The sequence below is a fragment of the Canis lupus genome, chromosome 8, assembly GCF_048164855.1.
Source record: "Canis lupus baileyi chromosome 8, mCanLup2.hap1, whole genome shotgun sequence".
In the NCBI taxonomy this organism is placed as follows: Eukaryota; Metazoa; Chordata; class Mammalia; order Carnivora; family Canidae; genus Canis; species Canis lupus.
This window is the reverse complement of record NC_132845.1, coordinates 52471052-52486420: the sequence shown is the minus strand read 5'-3', so window position 1 is coordinate 52486420 and position 15369 is coordinate 52471052.

The window sequence follows — 15369 nt, the reverse complement described above, 5'->3', positions numbered from 1 at the left end:
TTCACTAATTCTATCTGAACTGCCTTTCCACTCTGAACAGACTATTAAACAGTTACCTTTTAAAATAAAACCACTCTAGGTTGTAGCAATCCTCCTCAGATACCTTTCACCCGTTGGTCAAAGACCAAGCTAAAGGCCATAGTTAAAGAATTTTCTAAGCTCAGGGAGGATCCCCAAGTTTTCTAAAGAGTTTTGAATCCTTATCCAGGCTCATGACCCCTGGCTTCCAGATCTTTATTAGCTTGTGCACTTGCTGGTAGGACCTAGTGAAGCCCAAAACGGGATACAGGAAGCAGAGTGGTGTAATCCCAAGGATGATATTCAAGATCCTCTATCTCCAGCATGGTCTTCTAATGGACCAGAAAAAGCTCGCAATACAGCAACTAATCTTTTAAGAGCCATTCCTAGGGTCTTTCCTGCCCACACTGTTTGTTCTATTATCTAAGCAAACAAAAGAAAGATGAATCTGTGGCAGACTTTAAAACCTATTTGGAAGCTCTCTTCCTACGGCATTCCAGACTCCATACAATAAATACTCTAGTTTCTCTAATTGTAAGTGGATAATCTCCTGATATTAGTGGATTAATAAAAAGGCAGAAAATGGAATGGGAGACCACTGACCTAACCAAACTCCGGACCATAGCCTAGCACTTTGAAAGTACTTTGGAACAAAATCAATAAACAAAGGTCTGTCAAACTATTGACTTTACAGCTATAATAGCTCCAAGGCCAGAGACAAAAATAACACCTGGTCTTCTCCCATTTCACCTTGTGAGGGGTCCATTGTTAAAACACGGGCCTAAGGATCGATATCTCATTTGTAATCAATTGGGGTACTAGAAAACAATTTGTTCTCAAAGGTCCCACAGTAATTCCTTAATATTAATTCAGTGTCCTCCAAGGGAGATCCTGCACTGGGGGTCTCTTACCAGCAATGATGGGGCTCCTTGGGGCTCTCTGGTAAACTGCTACCAGTAATAACCTTGAGAAACTAAAATTAAAATTAATGACAAATCTTCCCAAATTCTGGTAGATATCAGGGCTATGCTTATTATCTTTAAGTCCTGCTCTCATAGGACAATAAATCCCTTAGAGTGGGAAAAAGAAAGTTTCCGTAGTGGGGGTATCTAATAAAGTTCAAAGAGTATTCCAATGTTAACTGGTACAAATGACTTTGGGATCTTTTACTGAAAAGCATTCCTTATGGCTATATGATACAGTCCCTATTATCAATCTATTAGGTAGAGATCTCCTTTCTGAATTAAAAGGGCTAAAACGCTTTGCTTCCAGTAGAGACCTCACCTTATAATTTCCTGACCAGTCTGAATGTGATCTTTTATGTCCTTTACAACCTGTCCTTGATACAGAAGGGGAAGAATTCGAGCAAAAATTCTCTGATTTAATTGAGGTACCCAAAAATCTGTGGGCTCTTTTCTAATGTTGAATTGGGGAGAATAAAAAGTGCAGAGCCTATAAAAATCCAGACAGATGTGATTAAGCCTCTTCCTAAATTGCCTCAATACCCATTAAAGCCTCAGACCATACAAGGCCTCACACCCAGAGAAGACGACACAGATCTTGCCAGTCTAGAAACATAATGGGAGGGGATGGCAATTTGTCCAGGACTTGAGGGCCATTAACAAGACAGTTGTTCCAAACCCAAACACCCTTTTGTCACAAGTCAGAAATGGACAAAATGGACAAAATGGTTTGCTGTTGTAGATCTTATTTCAGTCTTTTGCCAGCATTCCTATAGACTTTAACAGTCAATGTCTATTTGCCTTTACTTGGAACAATCAGCAATATACCTGGACAGTCTTGCCTCAAGGGTTCATTGAGACCCCCTCCTTATTTCTCCCAAGTGCCCCACCAAGATTGAAGTACCCTCCAGTTCTCCAGGAAATCAACCCTTTTATGATATGTAGACCATCTCCTGCTATGTCCAGCTACCAAGGAGGCATCCATAAAAGATTCCATTTATTTGGTGCACCAGTTAGCTGAAAAGGTACAGAAAGTATCTAAAGAAAGATTACAATTATATCTAGACACTGTTCATCACTTAAGTCATCATCCAAGCAAAGAAGGAATCCAGAAGGATGAAACTCCCAAGAATTTCCTAGGCCCACAGCTAGACCTAGTAGGCTCCTGCAGACTATGGGTTCCTAATTTTTCTTATATTGGCTTTCCCAGTCAATGAACGTACTAGAATTTCAGTCCCTGAACCCCTTCCTTGGGAAGATATATATGTGAGTAGGCATTTATAAGACTAAAGCAAACATTACAAGAATTACCTGTCCTAGGGCTACCTAACCAAACCCTTTCACCTTGTTTGTACATGAAAGAGATAACCCAGGCCCGAGAATGCTCACACAGGAATATGGCAATGAACATTGGCCTATTGCCTATTACAGCACACAACTTGGTTTTATTGCTCATGCCCCTGGCTGCCTTAAGGCAGTAGCTGCAGCTGCAAAGTTAGTAGAAGCCTCACAGGATTTAACCTTGGGAAATGACATTTATTTACAAACCCTGTAAGTTTGTTCAATGTCTTCTTAATTCTGGACTGACTCACCATTTCTATGTAAACAATCTACTCTCCTAAGAGATTCTTCTCTCTCATCACCTAAACTCCATTTTAAACACTGCAACATTCTTAATCCTGCTCCATTACTATCCCTGCCTGACAAAGGCAAGCCCCGTGCCTGTGAGGTAACAACATCCCATTTCATGACACTGTGTCCTGATTTGTGACACTTTGACTAAATCCTGATCTTATTTTGTCTGTTGATGGGTCATACTGTAAAACTGAGAAAGGATATTTCCAAGCTGGTTAGGCTGTTAATACCTAATGCAAACTACTCCAGAGGGGAAAGCTCCCACAAGCTGAATCAGCCCAACAGGCAGAGCTGTGTCCTCACCAGACCATACCAGGTATCAAAAGGACAAACTGTTAACATTTATATTAACATCCCATATGCCTTTGGGGTCCACCAGGACCCTGATCAAAAACAGACAACAAGTAAGCAAACTTCTTAATGCCAATTTTACCTTATGAAATTGCTGTGATCAAAACTGAGGCCCTCACTAAAAAGATTGACTCTGAGTATCAGGATCAATCTTCCCGCTTGGGGTATACCTTCTGAAACTACTGGCTGACTTTTGTGCAGAGGCGGTGGCAACAGAGTTTGTAAAGACTGGCACATACAGATGAAGTTCATTCTGTTTCTGCAAAAAAAAATGACCTCTTGTTATCAGACTTTTGCCGTCCTGATGTCCTTGCCAACAAGGCAACAACCTACTCCCAAATCAGAGAAATTAAGATGGGCACACAATGGTTGTACTTTCAATAAACAGTTGGGGTCATAGGAGACTCAAGAGGGTCTCTTGGCTCTTCCAGATGCCCTGGAAAACTCCATTTTTCAGTTTTTGCATTCCTTCACCCACCATGGTGCATTTAAGATGACTCAAATTATAAATAAACATGAGTAGGGAGACTTCTATAAAACTGAAAAAAAACAGATTACCATCAATTTCTGTCTTGTCAGGTCCATAATCCTGGAAAGACTATTTTTATTTTCAGAAGCCTCAAGCCTCCTCTTTCTGGACCCTTTGAACACCTGCAAGTGGTCTTCACTCAACTGCCACTTATTACAGATTATCAATGTGTTCTTGTTATCATCATATGTGTGTTTTCTGGATGGGTTGAAGACTTTTCCTGCCTCAAGGCTGATGCCCTTAGAGTATCAAAGAAAGTGTTAGAAAATATATTTCCCACTTGGGGTATACCTTCTATAATCTCTAGTAATTGAGGTAGCTGCTTCACTGGATAAATTATACAAATCTTAATGAAAGCCTTACAATGATTACTGTCCCTATCACCCTGTTATTAGCAGGCAAGGTTGAGAGAACTAATGAGACCCTCAAACTTAAAAATCTCTAAGGTGGTTAAAACTATTGAATTTTCTTGGTTTTAGGTGTTGTCTCTGGCCTTGTTGACTATTGACAGTTTCCCCCTTCTGGAAACATAAACTCACTCCACCAGTAGTCCAATGTTCATCACTATACAACTTTCTACTGATCCCTTGTTATTCCATATTGGTATTACCAGCTACTCTAAATCTTTAATGTGTTATGCCAAAGCCTATAATAAACAGGTGAAAAAAGTCTTCCTAGATTCCAATTCAAAGGATCTTATTGGTCACAGTGTGGTACCTGGTGATTGGGTATTCCAGAAATGGTATCAGAGGAAAATAGCCCTTGAATCCTGATGGAAAGGACTTCACCAAGTGCTCCTGACCACTGACACTGCTGTAAAACCAGAAGGTACTGAGCCTCAGGCATATTTCATAGCTAAAGGAGGTTCCACCTGAAATTTAGTCCTATACAGACACTGGAGACCTCCAAATCAAACTGAGGAGGAAAAAAAGTAGCTCACACCAAGGCAGACTGCTTCCACCCAAGACACTGGATCAAGACCTCATACTCTAACTGAACATGGAATCTTTTTTCTTCCCTTTCTTTCCTCTACTCTGGAATTGGCCTGGAAAGAAAATACTCTCTTCCATATTCCCAGGTCGTTGCTAAGAGAGGGTAATTTTCAGACTGCTAGATTTGCCATCAAAGATGTCAATCTATTCATGATGTTAGAGAGCCCCTGGTCCCCCCTGTGACCAATTTCTCTTCTATTCCCAGTGTCACCGTACACCACAATAGACTCCCCACACCGCCACCAACTTAGAAGTCTCTTACAGAGTTCATCTCTCATGGCCAGAACATCCAGTGCCTTGTTTCTTCTCTTTCTTCAATTATAACTGTACATACCCAATTAGACACAAATACCTACATAAATCTTAGGTACACCCCCATGTTCCCATGATTGCCTAGATCAGATCTTCCCCCACTCACTAAAAATCCTCACCAACAGCATTCATCCTTACATGATATTTAGAATGACTCTTCATTTCAGGATAACAGATTTTCTTACAAAATGCCCTGAAAATCTAACTGGCTCCTGGTTTAAATGGGTAAACACAGTAATCTCTATGAATGAATCCATTAACAGTAACACCTCAGTGGGAATGGTTTCTGCCCTGACGGGATTTTCTTTGTCTCTGGTGATTATCATTTCCCTTGAAAGTGTAAATGGCTGGTTTACTCCTGGTCATTGTCTCTTAGGTTATCTGTGCCCCTTACTTTCCATAAACAAAGATATCCCATTCGTTGACTTCTCTGGATTTATATGACTGAGTCAGAAAGGAATTACCAGGAGGCATTCATGACTCATGATTCATTTCCTTTGACAGAGCCATACTTCTCTGGTTAAGGAGTAAATGTATGAGATTTTGATCAGAAACCTCTTATTAATTCTTGAAGATATTGTGGAATCTATTGATAAGACTATAGCTACCCAACAAAGATCCTTAGACTCTCTGGCCAAAACTGTTCTAGATAATAGGATGCCCTTTGATTATCTTTTTGAGGAGCAAAGTGGTATTTGTGCTATAGCCAACACCACCTGCTACACCTGGATTCACACTTCTGAGGAAGCTCAAACCCAGTTATATAAAATCACTGAGCCAGCCACTTGGCTTAGCAAGCTGACTCCTTCAGCAGGGTCTCTGACTTACTTGATTTTGATCAGTTTGGGTCTTGGGGACCATGGTTCCAACCTGCATCCCAAACATTGAGAATTATCCTTTTTATAATAATCATAGTAATCTCCTTGGTGCATGGTATTCTCTCAAAAGCATCAAATGCATGTTCACAATCACTAGCCACCAAGCAAATAATCTCCCTAAGACCAGAACATCTGAAAAGCAATGAAGAGAATGACCAACTCAAAAATTATTAATCCAAAGTAATAACCCATATCACAGAGATTAAGCAAAAATATCATGACCTGTGACTCCACAACATTTCTTTTTATTTATTCATTCATCCATTCATTCATTCATTCATTCATTCATGAAAGACACAGAGAGAGGGAGGCAGAGACACAGGCAGAGGGAGAAGCAGGCTCCATGCAGGGAACCTGACATGGGATTCGATCCTGGCACTCCAGGATCATGCCCTGGGCTGAAGGCAGGCGCTAAACTGCTGAGCCATCCAGGGATCCCTCCACAACATTTCTGAGGTGGGTACTATTGTCATCACTCTGGTGACAGCAGGATGGATTCCTCTTAAATGACACTACTCAATGCATTTATCTCAACTAATTAAAGTTCTCCATCCTCCCTGGGAAACATAACCAACTGATTCTTAGGGAATGCTGAACACTGGAGCCAAGATTAATTCTTGTACTCCACATATTTCTGCTCCCACCAGTTAAGCTATGTTTACCAACAGTTCCTTAGGTTTTTCTCCCCAAGAAACATGTTCATTCCATTTGTGCTCGTTATTGCAATTACTTAAATTAAATAATTAAATGATGAAATAGGATTTTAAATAAGTTAAAAAAAAACAAACAAAAACTCTGAGAACTACATAGCAGTAGGTGGAGAGTGGTACTAATACCTTAAATTCTGATCACACCTCAGTGAAGCTGAAAGTCTGATCCAAAGGAGGAAATTGTTAAAAAGGAGACAGGAGGCCTAAAATGGAGTCACTTGTGCTTGACCTCACTTAATCCCTAATCTAATTGCAGTTTCAACCCCCCAGGAACATAAACTTTAATGAGTCAACATGGCATTACCTACAGTAGTCAAATTCACAGAGATAGAAAGTAGAAATTACCAGAGGCTAAAAGGAGGGAACAATGGGGCATTATTGTTTAAGGGTACAGAGTGTCTATTTGAAATGATAAAAAATTCTAGAATTGAATAGTGATGATGTTTGTATAACAACATGAATGTGCTTAATGTGCTTAATGCCACTGAACTCTACACTTGAAAATGGTTAAAATGGTAACGTTTATGTTATATATATTTTACTATAATAAAAAAGCCATTGTTCAATCATAAGCAGTTGAATTGAGAAACAAATTGTAGTATATTCGCACAATGAAATACTAGTCAGCAATATAAAGAAATCATTGATACACCCAACAGCATGGGTGAGTCTCAAAGACATTATGTAGTGAAAGAAACCTCACACAAAAGGATATATACCAGATGGTTCCATTTATGTGAAGTTCCAGAACAGGCTAAGTTATTCCAAAGAGAAAAATATCAGAAGGTGGTTACTTGGAAGAGAGGAGGGTATTGATTGAAAAGAGACTTGAGGGAATTATCTGGGGTGAAGGAAGTGTACTATATTTTGTTTTAGTGGTTGTGTTCAATTGTCAAAAATCATTTAATTGAACACTGAAGATTTTAGCATATACAAATTATTCTTCAAAGAAAAAAGAAATTTCTATTGGTTAAAATGTCCTCCTAGATGGACAATGGCTGGGCTGAATATGGCAATAATCCCAAGCTTTCTTGTCTCTATGGCTACACAATCTCCTGCCCATCTCTTTTTATTGACACATTCTTTATTTGACTCTGTTAATACATTCAATCCGATTACATTAACATTCTACATGCCTCTTAACCATCAGTATTTTTAAGGTGATTTTTCACATCACCTTTCTGACTCTTTATGAGGATATATGTCTTCCCTACAATAACCTTTGAAAGACAACCCCACCACAATCAAAATTAAGGATATACTTCACTATAGCCCGCATACTAAACTATAATATTATTTCCAATTTGTAATCCCAGGATTAAAGAGGATAGTCCACTTTTAGTTTACAGTCATATAAAATTCTTAAATGAAACCATATGAAATTACCAACATTTTACTTATTTTTACAAGCAAAATGGCAATTATATAGGGCTCAAAAAGTAAAAGTTAAAAATTAGATAATCAATGGGATGCCAGGATGGCTTGGTGGTTGGGTGTCTGCCTTTGGCTCAGGCCATGGTCCTGGGGCCCCGGGATCAAGTCCCATGTCGGGCTCCCTGTGTGGAGCCTACTTCTCCCTCTGCCTGTGTCTCTGCCTCTCTGTCTCTCTGTCTTTCGTGAATAAATAAAATATTTTTTTAAAAACTTTTAAAAAAAAAATTAGGTAATATATATTTTTTTTAATTTTTATTTATTTATGATAGTCACACAGAGAGAGAGAGGGAGGCAGAGACATAGACAGAGGGAGAAGCAGGATCCATGCACTGGGAGCCCGACGTGGGACTCGATCCCGGGTCTCCAGGATCGCGCCCTGGGCCAAAGGCAGGGGCTCAACCGCTGTGCCACCCAGGGTTCCCGTAGATAATATATTTCTTTAAAAAAAATTTTAAGTTAACAAATAAGCATAAAAGATTAGTTAAATAATGTAGAAATTATTTTTAAAATAATGAAATGATTAATTAAATATATTAAAAATCATCAAATAATTAAATAATTGGTTAAAATGATTAGTTAAGTATGTAAAGAATTTTAATTAAATATAATCACACGCACACATGCTCAAAGTGACCCAATATTTTGCTGAACACCATATTGCAACCTGAGAATACATTTCCAATAGCCAGTAGAGTACCTGAAATATAGTAGGCGCTCAAACAGTACCTACTAAAATGAGCTAATGAGCTTTTGGCAAATGGACTGTCCCACTCCCAAAACCTATGTCCCCACAGTCTTGCCTATAAAAAAAGTTTCTAGATTACCTTCATTACTTTTTTTGTGTGTCTACATCACATCCAAATCAACTTCGCTGCTTTTAATCAAGACATACAAGTGCACAAATCAAAAAGATAAAAGTGGGAGTATCAATAATCTAAATTACTTTCAAATCATGTCTTCTTTGTGATTGGAATAAAAACGAACTCAAGTTTGACAATAACAGAAACTTCCAGAAGAGATGGTAGAAAGCAAGCACAGTGTATCTTCAGCATGGAATAGCTGACTTGCTGAAAATTTGTTAAGAGCATGAGACTTATGAGTTAGACAGATATGCCTTCAAAGCTCAGCTTTTTCCCTTTTCTAGATGCATGACCTTGAGCAATTCTTTGACCTTCTTAAGGCTCAATTGCTCATCTGTAAAATGGAAATGATAATAAATCACTCATTTATTCACTCATCAAATATGTACTGAGCACCTACTATACTTCAGGCCTTGAACTAGGTTCTGGGATACAACAGTGAACGAAATAGACCAAACTCACTGTCCTCATGGCGTTTAAGTTCTAGAAAGAACAAGAGGCAGTAAATCAAGTAAGTAAATTGTAGAGTGTGTTTGAAGATGGGAAGAATTTCATGAGACCAAGATCCTGGGCAAAAACCAATGGGCTTTGAGATATTATTGGTAAGGGGATTAGTTACATGTACCAATGGGCAGCTTAGAGTAATCACCTAAATAGATTTAAGAAAGCATAAGCACAAAAAAATAAATAAATAAATAAATAAATAAATAAATAAATAAATAAATAAATAAATAAAAAAAAAGAAAGCAAGCATAAGCACTAAATGAATAGGTGACACTTGGATACACTAGTATGATGGATAAGCAAATACACTGGCAGGTGCATGAATTACAGTCAGGCAGACAAAAAGACCTACAACAGAGAAACACAAATGGAATCTCAAGGTGCTCTAACAATAGCATCCCCTGCTGGAATGATTGACTGTTGATCCTGCACATGTGACGAGTGAGATGGGCATTACCACCTCCCTCCCACACTGGGCCACAGGCACTCTTGCAAAATCCTCTCCATCCTTCAAGATGAGTTGGAAGAAGTTGGTCATTTCTCCAAAGAGTACCTATATAAACCCATGTCAGGCCATCATACCTTCCCATTTTAGAGGACTGTGTAAGGACTGAATATTGCAAGCTATTGGAAAATTATTGTTGGTCTTCTGTGTGTGCTGATAGCATCATAGCCCTATAAAGAAAGAAAGGCCTTTGTCTTTTATGTTGCAATAGAATGATACAATATCTAGGATTGACTTTGGCGGACTCCAGCCAGGAGAATAAAAAAGGTCTGGGGATTTAAATGGAACAAGCTTAGAAACATGCATTAGTGGGGCTGGTGTTGGTTTCATGGGAGCTTGTTAGATAGTTCTCTCCACTGCTGAGTGTGCTAGGAAGTCTTCATAGAGAAAAAAAAAAAAAATGAAATCTTTCCATTTGTTTCCAGAAGGGATCAAATGCACACAGGCACACATATATGCACTGGAGCATTCTTCCAGCTTTGGGGATTAATTCTGTTTGGCAGATGAAAGCTGTTTTGTTAAATTGTTTATGGTATTTAAAGAGCAATTTTGTTCCAATTAATTACTACCATAAATTAACTGCTGCCTGAGCTTAGAGAGGTTATCATTAGGGCCAGAGAGGAGGAAGAGGTGACAGTGGATTTCCAGTGGGATTGTGGTTTCAAATGTGACCAGCTTAGGGAAAATCACCCATCCCCCAGAATTCTCAGGTAGAAGGCAAAACTCCCAAAACTAGTGATGTCAGTGGCTCATTTCACTGCTTTCAATAATCTGTCCCTAAGTGAGGTTGTTTGAATTCCTTCCCAACTGTTCCCAAACAGAGTTTTGGAAATGAAGAGTGTTTTAAATAATTGAGTCTCACCTTCGACATCCATTCACTACATATTTATTCAATATCTACTCTATGGCAGGCATTATGCCTGGCAAAAGGGATATACGGTAGTGGGTAACCCAGAGAGGGGCACTGCCCTTGCGAGGTATATGGTCTAGCTCGGATGTCAGACATCCTCAATAACTAAGCACACATAAAACAATTAGTTACTGCCTAAGTGCTATGAGTGAGAAGTACAAACTTCTTAGGAGAGTGTCTTAGTCCATTTGAGCTGTTATAACAAAATACCACAGACTTGGTGGCTTATAAACAACAGAAATCTATTTCTCACAGTTCTGGAGACTGTATGTCCAAGATCAGGGTCCCAGTATGGTCGAGTGAGGGCCATCTTTTGAGTCACAGATTTTTCATTGTATCCTCGCCTGGTGGAGAGAGCTAGGTAGTTCTCTGGGGTCTCATTTATAAGAGCACTGGTCACATTCATAAGGGCTCCAACCCCATGACCTAAACACCTCCCAAAGGCCCTATGTCTTAACACCATCACATTGGGCATTGGGATTCTGTGAATTTGAGAGGTGGGCTCAGGGGAGACAAACATGTAGACCATAGCAGAGGGCTTATAACAGAGGGACTCCATGTAGAATAGGAGCCAGAAAAGATTCCTTGAAGAAATGTCAGTAATAAGTAGGGTCCAGATAAAGAGGCAGGGGAATGGTGATGTAGGCAAAGGAACCTGCATTAGTAGACTTTCTGAGATGGGAAAGTACATGTGCATTCTAGAGACTAAAAACCTGGTATAGCTGGTGTAGAGGTGAGAGGAATGTAAGATGAAGCAGGGACAGATCACACAAGAAGGTTTTAGCCATTTCAAGGACTTGGAGTTTGTATGAGTCAGAAAACTGCAGTCCAAAAAGATTAAAATGATTTTCCCCAACTTACTCAAATCCAAGTGAGACTAGAATTCAATAATAATAAAAATGAGCACTTATAAAGCACAGTACACTAGTCAAAATGTTCCACAAGTAGCAATTCATATAATCCTCCCAACAACTTTCTGGGGTATTATTATACCCTTTCTATAGATGAAGATACTGAGCCACAAAGAGGCTAAATAACTTGTCCAAGATTGTCAGCTATTAACCACCAGAACTATGATTAAAACCCGGGAAGATCTGCTGCCGAGCCCTACCTCCTAATCACTCTGCTATCTTGCCTCTCAAATTGAAGTACATATTACATCTTTAATGAGGATCCACCATGTGCCAAGCACTGTACTTGGCTCTGGGATAAAGCAGAAAATAAAGTTCCCACTCTCATGGAGTTTTCTTGGGGCTGCGAGGGTGAGAGAGTGACAAACACCTAAATGTATACTATGCCAGAAGGTTATATGGTTGTGCAGGGAAATAAACTATGAAAGTGGCTAGAATGTGACTAGGGGCTCTTGGATAAGGCAATATTTGAGCAGAGCCCTAAATGAAGTCTTGAGGGCATGTAGGAGAAGAATATCCCAGGAAGAGGCAGTGGCATTCAGACTCTGAGTCAGGGAAGTTCTTAGGAAGTTCAAGGACCTCTGAAGAAGGAACCAACACTGGAGGAGTGAGGGGGACCTACAGTCAGAAGGTGTCAGGAGTCAGATGAGGTACAGCCTTGTATGTCAAGGTGGGCCTTTAGGATTTTCTTTTGTATGAGTGAGGAGCCCAGGGGCAGTAAGCAGAGGAGTGATGACATAATGCCTTAAAAAAAAAAAAAAAAAAAGACTCATTCTGCCTTTGGGGAGTGGAGGTGGAGGCAGGGAGATCCTTTAGAAGGCTATCTAACAATCTAGGGATTTATAATGATGGCTTGAACCAGGCAATGATGGCAGGGAGGATGAGAAGTGGTCAGATTCTGGATGTGTTTGAAGGAGAAGCCAATAGGATTTGTTGACATTGGCCATGAGTGTGAGAGGAGAGTACAAATCATTTAGCCTGATCATCAACAAGGGAGGAGCTGCCTTGAATCCAGAGAGAGGAAGGGAGAGGAGAGAAAGGAGGGGAAAGGAGGAGGGGCTGGGAGAGGAGGGGAGAAGACAAAAGAGGTCTTAGGAGAGTGAGGTCTCCCTCCTGACTTGGGGAGGCCTGGTAGGGTGGAGGAAGGAGAATGAATGGGTCTCCTCACTCAATGGAGGTACATATAGAGTGTGTCGGGTCAGGGCTGGAAACAGGCTAGATGAAGAATAAGGATTAGGACTGGTCAGAGGGGATGAACAGGGGATGATGGTCTGTAGTAATCCTGGAGCTAAAGTGTTTGCAGGGTCTTTTATCTGGGGTCATTTAAGGAGGCTGGGATACTGAATGCTTGGCATTCAGCACTGAAGGATGGGGAAGGCACAGGGAAGCTCAGGAGACAGCATCCCGGCAACCATGCGGGTAGAAGTGCAGAGCAAGGCATGGCCTTGATGTGCAGATGAGACTGTCAGTGCCTTCTGTGACCATCAGACCAGGACTCCAGGGTCCTGTTTTAGCATTGCCCAGAGAGTGGGCAGGGGGACAAGTGGCAGTCCTTATGCTTGACTTTTCCAGGAAGACACATTAAGTCTCATGGAGAAAAACAGATGATCCAACAGCAACAACAAGCTACCGCTTCATGGCTCAGCCTTTTGGATTGTAAAATTATTGATGGAGGCTGAGCAAGTGGAATCTGGGGAGACGCAATTCAGTTTAGTGATGCCTCAAGAACTTGCTTAGATACAGTGATTTTGAGAAAAGGATTTAGAAAGTTGGGGATCCCTGGGTGGCGCAGCGGTTTGGCGCCTGCCTTTGGCCCGGGGCGCGATCCTGGAGACCCGGAATAGAATCCCACATCGGGCTCCCGGTGCATGGAGCCTGCTTCTCCCTCTGCCTGTGTCTCTGCCTCTCTCTCTCTCACTGTGTGCCTATCATAAATAAATAAATAAATAAAATTAAAAGATTTAAAAAAAAAAAAAAAGAAAGTCCCCCTTCACTGTGGCTCCCTACACTTCTCACTACTCCACCTGGCCACCCAAACCGCCACCCCAGGCTAGACTACAGGCTCTGGAGGAGCTGGGAAGGGGCAATACAGACCAGGAATTAGGAAATTGGTTCTGGAGTCTGACTACTGGATTTGAAAGACTTTTTTCCTACTTGCTAGCTATGTGACTGTGAGCAGGTACTCAGCGAGTCTTCGCCTCATGCTCTGGACTGATGATCATAGTGGCTGCTCATGGGGTGCTTGTGAAATCAAGTGAGTCCTTGGCTATACTAAGTCCTCAATGAAAGACCAAAAAGACATATGTACTACCATGTTTGTTGCAGCATTGTTCACGATAGCCAAGATATGGAAATAAGCTAAGTGTCCATCAATGGATGAGTGAATAATGATATAGTAGATGGATACAATGGAATACTCTTCAGCCTTGAGAAAGAAGGGATTTCTGCCATTTGCAACAACAAGGGCAGACTGGAGGACATTATGCTAAGTAAGATAAGTCAGATATAGAAAGACAAATACTGTTCAGTCCCTTTTTTTAAAAAAAGATTTTATTTGCTTATTTGAGTGAGAGAGCATAAGTTGAGAGATGGGCAGAGGAAGTGGGAGAGAGAGAATCTCAAGCAGACTCCAAGCTGAGCATGGAACCCAATGTAGGACTTGATCTCATGACCCTGAGATCATGGCCTGAGCCAAAAGCAAGAGTTAGACTCTTAACTGATTGAGCCATTCAAGTGCCCCCATATGGTACCTCTTATATGTGGAATCTAAAATAAACAAACAAACAAACAAACAAACTTGTAAAAACAGAGTAAAATGGTGGTTACCAAGGGCTGGGGGCAGGGAAATGAGAGAGATTTTGTATAAGGCCCATATTGGTAACTAAAGGATGAGTCCTGAAGACCTACTGCACAGTACAGTGATTATAAATAATAACTGTATCATCAACATTAAACTGACTGAGAGACTAATTGTTCCCAACACTAGAAGAAATAATAATTATGTAACATGGTAGAGGTGTTAGCTAACAGTTCAATGGCAACTGTATGGCAATATAAAAGTATCAAGTCACCTTAAAGTTGCACAATGTTACATGTCAACTATTACTCAGTAAAAATAAATAAACTATAGTTATTATTATACAATTCTGGATCCACAGGGCTGAGTATATCATTATCATCATCATCATCATTATCATCATCACTGAGCCCTTACAGTGTCCAGTTCTTTGTGAAGCATTTTGCAGACCCTTGAGTTCCTTGGGTTGTGGTGAAGGAAAAACTCTAAGAATGTATGCCAGTACCAGTTTTTCTCAGAGACCCAGCACTTTTAGAAGCAGATTTTGTTGTTCTTTTTTAATAAATTAATTTTTTATTGGTGTTCAATTTACCAACATACAGAATAGCACCCAGTGCTCATCCCGTCAAGTGTCCCCCTCAGTGCCCGTCACCCATTCACCCCCACCTCCCGCCCTCCTCCCCTCCCACCACCCCTAGTTCATTTCCCAGAGTTAGGAGTCTTTATGTTCTGTCTCCCTTTCTGATATTTCCCACACATTTCTTCTCCCTTCCCTTATATTCCCTTCCACTATTATTTATATTCCCCAAATGAATGAGAACATACACTGTTTGTCCTTCTCCGATTGACTTACTTCACTCAGCATAATACCCTCCAGTTCCATCCACGTTGAAGCAAATGGTGGGTATTTGTCGTTTCTAATGGCTGAGTAATATTCCATTGTATACATAAACCACATCTTCTTTATCCATTCATCTTTCGATGGACAGCTAGGCTCCTTCCACAGTTTGGCTATTGTGGACATTGCTGCTAGAAACATCGGGGTGCAGGTGTCTTGGCGT